The following is a 7,968-nucleotide window of genomic DNA, read 5'->3' as shown; positions in this document are numbered from 1 at the left end:
TGAGAAATCTTTTTTTTAAAAAACCTATCTACTGTTTGAAGCAGTAGGCCCTTGCAAGTCTTTATGAAGCTCTTTCACCTCTGAATACAGTATTGACATTTTCTGTGGGAGGAGACACAAGTCCCTTTCCAAGGGTTTGCTGATAATTCCCCTCTTGATACTCCAAAGACAGTTTCTTCCTGCCTCTCACTTCTATTTCTCCTTTTCTTTATTTTAGAAGCAAACAGAAATAGAGAAGAGAAATACTGTGGTTGCATTCAGCCGAATGCGCCAGTTTCTAGAAGAAAAAGAGAAGCTTTTGCTGTTCCAGATGGAAGAGACGGAGAAAGAGATTTCAGCCAAAAGAGAGAAACGTCTGGCCATCCTTTCAGAGGAACTCTCTTCTCTAGAGGGTCTCATCCAGGAGATGGACGAAAAGCAGCAGCAGCCGGCAGGTGAATTCCTCCAGGTAAATCCTGGTCCTGAAGGGTCAGAGCAGAGGATACCATGTCTGACTCCAGGCAGGGAGTCCCTAGTTTAAACCTCCCCAAAACCACACTGTTCTACTGCTGTTAGCACAGCTTCCATCTTGTCCAGGATGTGGATGGAATGTCTTACTCCCCAAGGAAATAATGTGATATGATGGCACCTTGGAACATGAAAATAGAAAAAAAATTGAGATTTTGGTCAAACGTTTAATGCTTCCTTAGATTCATATAATCTTAGAGTTGGATGTAGGGTTGCCATTTGCGATTATGCAAGGCTTCTTTATACAGAAACAGGCAGAATTTAATAAACTGAAGAGTGAGTAGCAGGAAAAGTTAATAAAAGCAATTAAAAACAAATAAGAAGAATTAAGACTAAATCCTTTAAAGACAAAAATAATCAATGAATTAAGGGCTCTTCAGAAATGAATTATTATGGAAATGGAGACAGAAGTTGAAAAGAAATTAAAATATAGAAAACAGGAATTTTGAATTTTCTGATAAACCTGGGAGATGGCTTAGGGGGAGGCTATACTTAAAATAAAAGAATGCAAAGTAAAAATTGCAGAACAATAAAAAATTTTTTTAAATCTTTCAAAAATATTACTCTAATCTATTTAGAAAGCTAAAGATTCTTTCCATTTCTGTGTGTGAGTCTGGCTGCTGCCACCATGTATAGAACCAGTCTTTCATACTTCATATTTTTATCTATCGTATTTAACAACTATAATTCTGGACATTAATTTATTAATTTGGACTTATAACATCTTTTTCACAGAACCGCCAAGTATGATAAAATGTCCCAATGTTAGTTGTATACTTCTAGTATTTGTTGCGTTGGGTTTTATAAATCTTTGCTAGTTTGGCTGCTGTCGGGTGCTATCTGTGAAACATTTTGTACCAATTTTCCTTTAATCTATTGCTCAACGTAATCTTTTGCTCTTATCTCTTTTCTATAATGCTTCATGTGGCAAAGCCCAACAAGAAAGTTTTTTTGTGTAATCTGGGCTCCATTTTTGTTTGTTTGTTTGTTTTGTTTTGTTTTGAGAACATGCTGTATCTTTTCCCACTTTTTGGTATAATTGTTATGAAACTGTTCAGAGGATTTTGGATTTATATTTTTGTTCTTTGTTTTGTAATTTCCACTGTTAGGGATTTGCTTTCTTACCTATTTAGAAGAGGTCTATATATACAAAAGGAATTAAAACACATTTTGATTTCATTAGCAAAACTACTTGAAGGTACAAGGGAAGGCTGTCTCTTATCCCCACTATTATTTATATTATCACTGGAAATATTGACTCAGAGATAATGTGTACATTAAAAACCAGACCTATAAATTATGGCCATATGCAGATGAGTTAGTAATCATTCTTGATAACTCAACAGAAAGCATTGGAATATTAATGAAAGTTTTTTAAGAATATGGAGAGGTTGCAGGATTCAAATTAAAAATTTTAAAACAGTAGTGATAACTAAAAACATATTCAAAGATAAACAATTAATACTTGCAGCAACCAATTTCTCTTCCAAGCAGGCAGGGGCAATGGGCAGCACAGTGTAGACAGCTCCTAGAATTGGCATGGAGTGCTCTGGATTTTCTAGGAAGACCTGGAGCAGAAGGTGAGCCTTTTAAATTTGTGTAAAGTGATGATTCACCCAGATTTGTTGTGAAGAGTCTGCTGTTGAATCAGGTCTTTGGCTCTGTGTCATCTGGAAAGGGCAATGCAAAGCGGAGGGGGGAACCACTGCAAACAGTTCAAGTAGACATGCCCTAGGCTCCCTTCAATTATTTCATATAGTTGGAAATGCTACTTAAGACCAATGAGAAAGGTTTCCATGCAAATGCCTCTACTGTTGTTTCTTTTTTCTCTTTTTCGTTTACAGGATATTGGAAGCTTCTTACAAGGGTAAGTTAATCTTTTCTAACTCTCCCACAAAAGCTCTGATTTGTAAGTGAAACACGCCATTCCAGTCTCATGGAGAGAGAACCAAAGTGACTCCATCACCTCCAAAATCTGACCAATCAAAACATGGGTCCTCTTGGGTCACTGTTGTTGTTGTTGTTGTTGTTGTTATGTGCCTTCAACTTATTTCCCATTTATGGTGACCCTAAGACAAATCTATCACTGAGCTTTCTTGGCAAGATTGGTTCAGAAAGGGATGCCATCGCCTTCTTCTGAGGCTGGAAGAGTGAGACTTACCCAAGGTCACCCAGTGGGTTTTCGTGGCTGAGCAGGGTTTTAAACCATGATCTTTGTGACTCCTAGTCCAACACTCAAACCATTACACCACATGGTGCTGTAATATTCACTTTTTCCAACTGCTAGAGGATTCCTTCTAGCCTATGAAACATTTCTGAAAGCTCATGAGGAGAGAACCAAGGTGACTCCATCACTTCCAAAATCTTATCAATCAAAACATGGGCCTTCTTGGGCTACTGTTATTGTTGTGTGCCTTCAACTTATTTCCCATTTATGATGACCCTAATGCAAATCTATTATCGAGTTTTCTTGGCAAGATTTGTTCAGAAAGAGATTTTCCATCGCCTTCCTTTGTGGTTGAAAGAGTGAGACTTGCCCAAGGTCACCCCATGGGTTTTCAAGCTGGCCTGGGGCCTTGGAGGAATCCATCCCCATGGCAGGGGTGGAGGGAGGGATAGAGAGGGCCTCTTCACCACTCCTTCCTCCTCCTCTTGGAGCTTGCCCTGTCCCCACTGAAGGAAGAGACTCCCAGAGGAGAGGGCAAGCCACATCAGAGGAGTCCATCCCTGCCACCGCCACCACCTCCTCCTCCTCCTCTTCCTTTCCCAGCCTCTGGGAACACTCTCTCAGCCAGAGGGGAGAGGAGGAGGAGGAGGCTGGGCAGGGTGGGCTCCTGGTCCACTGCCTACCCCCAGGACCAGTGCTGGGTCCCTGGTCCAGCCAGAGTGTGGCATGTTCCTAGCCAGGAGGAGGGGAAACAGTGAGCTCTTCAGCAGCAGAGGGTCTGGTGGGGCAGGAGGCAGCTTGGCGGTGGTGCTGGTGGTGTGGGTGCTGGTGGGAGTGCAGGTGGGAGTGAGAGGCTGGGGCAGTGAAGAGCTCTGTGGCCCTGGCTGGTGGAGGAGGAAGGCAGGAAGGACCCAGGAGGAAGAGGACGACAGGGGACAAAGCAGCATGGCTTTTTTCTTTTTAAAAAATCCATAAATCTATCATCAGAATGGCTTAGCAACTATCTACTTTGTCAAGCAGTTGTTAAGTCATTTTAATGATTTACTGATGAATTGTATTTTTTTTAAAATCACAAACACCAACAAAGGCAGCATGGGGGGGGGGTGATGACATCTCCAACAATCTGGGGAGGGATGGCAAAAACACACCCCTCATCTCATCCCTCCCTTCCAGTCATTTGTCCTCCATCCCAGCATGAATTGATTCTGATCTGTCATTCCCACTTGTTGGAATTGCGTCAGAATCAATTCTGTGGAAAAGAACCTCTGAAAAACTAGTGTCAGGATAGCCCAGGTTTTTTAGGTTTGCTTCACTTTTTCCGCACTGGAACTGATCAAATGACGATCGGATTCAGTTTCAAGTGGGAATGAGGGTCATATACCCTGAATTAGGATTTGGAATTTATCATAGTAGGAACAACTCCAAAGAGGTCTTTGCAGGTTGATTGATTCAATCAAGGAACTGTGACCCTAGAGGCATACAGTTGGAAGAGACCACAAGGGCTATACAGTCAGAGTTTGCAAGATCTGAGCAGGGTAGTTGATAACCAGGGATCTTGGAGGTCTTTCATTCATAGGGTCACCATAAGCTGAAGTTGTCTTGATGGCAAATAACAACAACATATTGCACTTGAAACGTGGTGAGAGAGGTGGTGGGATCTTTTTCTATGTGCATCTTCAAAAGGAAGATAGGCAGCTAACTTCACAGGATGTTTTCGCTGAAGATCCTGCACTGAGCAGGGAGTTGGACTCTATGATTTGGCAACTCTGTATGATTCTATGACACCCCTCCCTTTCTCTTCCAGGCATGAGAAGAAGAAGTTTGAGAATCCTGTGGCTTTTCCTCCTGCTCTAAAATGGAAGATCTGGGACTTCTGTGATATCAGTCCCTTTCTGGAGGGTGTGATGAGGCAATTCAGAGGTAATAGAGAATGTGTGCAACGATCTTAAATTAAATGTTACATTGATCTGAAAAGGTAAAGAAAGACTCCAAGACATTTGGCAAGTTAGGGCTAGAAAATAGGGGAGCTGAAGGACAATGAAACAGCACATTACCTTAGTCTAACTGGGGCATTAGTTCAGGGCTTCTTAGGCTATCTGATGTAGGGATCAGCAATATTCTTTGTCTAATGTGCCAGAGACTAGTGTGATATTTGTGCCCATTGATTCCTACTGCTGTTCTTTCTTTTCTGGAAACTTGCTAGGAACCGGTAAGCAATGGTTCATGGCCTGGGACCAGTTCATGGACCACCACTTTGAGTAACACTACATTCGTCCATATTTTTAAAGCTCTGCTCATTGCATTGTACCTGTTGGTACTTCAGACCCTGTATTATTAACAGAAGAGAGTGACTGAGCAGTAGGACTGCCAGCAGACCAGGCAACAAACAAGCTGTGCTGAAATTCCCTTTTCTACACAACCATTGAAGAGATAGAAGCCTTCTCACCTGGAAACCTTGTTAAGCAGGCACTCCAAACGAGGACCTTTCAAGGCAGCTTTTCTTGGTGGAAATACTGTTGTGGTCCATCACATGATACACTGCCCCCCCTTTTTTTCCCCCTGTTTTCCCTCCATTTGATTGTGGCAAAATCAGATGGGTCAAAATGACTAATCTGAACAAATTTTGTAGCTTCAGTACCTCATAGTTGGTCCTAGATGTTGGTCCTAGAGTGACTTTAGTACTTGTATTTGTACTTCTGCAAATGAACTGAGGACTGCAAACTGTCTTCACTTTAATCTGAGAAGTGGCTGGTATTATCATATAGCAGTCTTAACTACTGATGCATTCAGACAGACCTAGCAATGATACAGGCAGACCTGGCTTCCTTCTCCTCCTTTCCTTCCAATGTGAACAAGTTAAGATTGCCCCCTTCCATTTAGGCAATTTACAGCCCCCTTTTATCTACGCATCAAATGTTTCCACTGGCATAGTGCTATGGAGACCTCACATGGCACATTGTGCACTGATTGATTATGTATGCATTGTATATTATGCATCGATACAACAGTGCACATTGGTTGTGCAATGTCACTATTGTCTAATGGCATAAGACGAATTAGGTATATCCCATGAGGGTAAAGTTAGATTACATCTCTTGGATGTAGGATCTCAGTTATACTGTGTTGCTTTCTGCTGGGTGTCATCTAGTGCTGAGTCTCTTTCTTTCCTTTCTCTTGTTAAGAAAAATGCAACATGGGATATACAGTAGAAGAAATAAAACATGTATGTGAAAGTCACAGTGACTAAGCAAGAGCAATTAAGAAGCCACACAGGTGAAAAAGCTAATGTAATTTAGAAGACATGAATGCCAAGGACAGAATTATAGAGTGTACAATTGGAAACACCTGAGAAAAAGTGTACAAGGTGAAATGATGAAATTCTTAAGTATGGGTTGAACTGTGTGAACCAATCAGAATGAGTGTACACGCCCACTGGGTGGAAACTGACTAAATGGGTGGTGTTTAACAATGGCTATAATAATTGCTATGATTGCCTATGTATTTTGGTGGAGTAGAGTGGATATTGGAGTAGATTGGAGTATTTTGGAGATTATAGAGATTGTGAGGGCATTAGTGTTTGTATATAGTAGAATAAAGTAGATCTTTTATATAAGACTACTGAGTTGTCTGGTGTCTTGAGTGAAGATACAAGAGCCAGCAGGATCCTGGAGAAGTTTGGAGACTTCTGAGGAAGAAGAGTGAGAAGGCTTGGAGAGTTTGTCAGGGTCTTCAGCCTATTCTCTGAAACTCTGCTGCTTTGGAAGAAAAGCATTAACCACTGACCAAAGCTGGTCAGCGCCGCTGCATAACAAGGTGGTGAGTTAGAGCCAGAGGTGAAGAGCTACAACTCCCATCATCCCTGACAAGGGTTATGGGCCCAGATACTAGAGCATCCAGCATCCACAGAAGCTGAAAGTTCCAGAGAGTGGAAGACAGTTTTGTTGAAGACAGATCAGAGCAAGCTGTTTGCGCTGCACTGATAAGCTCCGTGAGTAACTCATCCTGTGTTTTGTTTAAGCCCGGAAGGGGTCAGCTGTGCATACTCAGAAGGACTGTGTCAATTGAGTCACTGCACAAATTAAGATGGAGATTCTAAAGTTTAGTAAATTAAACAGAAACAACTACTCTACCTGGAAGATTTATGCCCAATCTCTACTAGTGAAGGAAGGTCTGTGGATGACAGTTGAAACCGGGCTGGCAGCCGATGCTAATGCAGCCACGAGAGAGAGAGATGATAAAGCAAAAGCCTGTCTTTTTCTCATGCTTGAAGAAGACTTGATTAATGACGTCAGAGATAAAGCGACTGCCAAGGATGTCTGGGATACCTTGCAAAGATTACACACTCCTTCAACAGCCTTTGCAAAAATGCTATGGTCTAAAAGAATATACAGGTAAAAGATGGCTAAAGGACAGTGTGTGATAGAACATTTAAAAATCATGCAAGATTTATTTGTGCAAGCTGAACTAAGAGGAATAGAAATTAGCAAAGAGCAGCAGTGTTATATTTTAATAGAATCGCTTGACTCTTCTTGGGACAATATCACCAACTGTCTGCAAAACTTACCAGAAGCTGATCTTAATAGAGACTTAATTGTTGCTAGAATATTGGAAGAGAACCAGAGAAGGATGTCTGAGAGGGGTGACACAGCAAGTTTAAAGAGCGTGCCAAATCAACAAACAAAGCCTGATTTGCGTGGGCAGGAACAAGCAGCTTCTTTGAGGGAGCAACAAAAATGTTTCTATTGTAAGAAGACTGGACATTTGCAAAAGCATTGTAAGCAGTTGGCTGCTGACAGAAGCAAACAAGGAGAGAGCACGTGGCAACCGCGTTACTATCAGAAGCAGTCCAAACCGCCTTTTTTAAAGGATAGAAATAAAAAGGGGTTTGCAACCATGATTAAGGAAAAACAAAATGCTAATTCTAAATGGTTGGTTGACTCAGGAGCCTCATCCTCGATGTGTAATAATATTAATTTAATAAGTAATAGAAAATCAGCTAATGTAAATGCTGTAGTTTTGGCTGATGGGAAAGAGCTCAGTACTGTAAATCAAATGGGTACAGTTTTCATTCCAGGGCTAAAAGAAAACTTTAGTGATGTGTTACATGTGAAGGAGTTAGAAAATAATTTGTTATCAGTAAGCAGATTAACAGACAGAGACTACACAGTCATATTTGAAAAGAACTTGTGTAAGATAACACTAAATGGGGAATTGCGTGGCATAGGCCTAAAAAAGGATAAACTTTATTTCTTGGAGGACAATATTGATAGCTACAAGGTTGAAAATGCTAATAA

The 7,968-nt window shown here is 41.1% G+C and overlaps 1 long non-coding RNA gene across 1 annotated transcript; it reads left to right on the top strand.

Moving 5' to 3' along the window:
• Positions 1–313: 313 nt before the first annotated feature.
• LOC121917715 lies at positions 314–5,923 on the top strand. Its single transcript, XR_006101090.1, has 3 exons — positions 314–448; positions 2,352–2,374; positions 4,479–5,923. It is a non-coding gene; the product is annotated as an uncharacterized LOC121917715 (long non-coding RNA).
• The last annotated feature ends 2,045 nt before the right edge of the window (positions 5,924–7,968 follow it).

The sequence above is a fragment of the Sceloporus undulatus genome, unplaced genomic scaffold (assembly GCF_019175285.1).
Source record: "Sceloporus undulatus isolate JIND9_A2432 ecotype Alabama unplaced genomic scaffold, SceUnd_v1.1 scaffold_324, whole genome shotgun sequence".
Taxonomy (NCBI): Eukaryota; Metazoa; Chordata; class Lepidosauria; order Squamata; family Phrynosomatidae; genus Sceloporus; species Sceloporus undulatus.
This window is presented reverse-complemented; position numbering and strand designations above follow the sequence as displayed.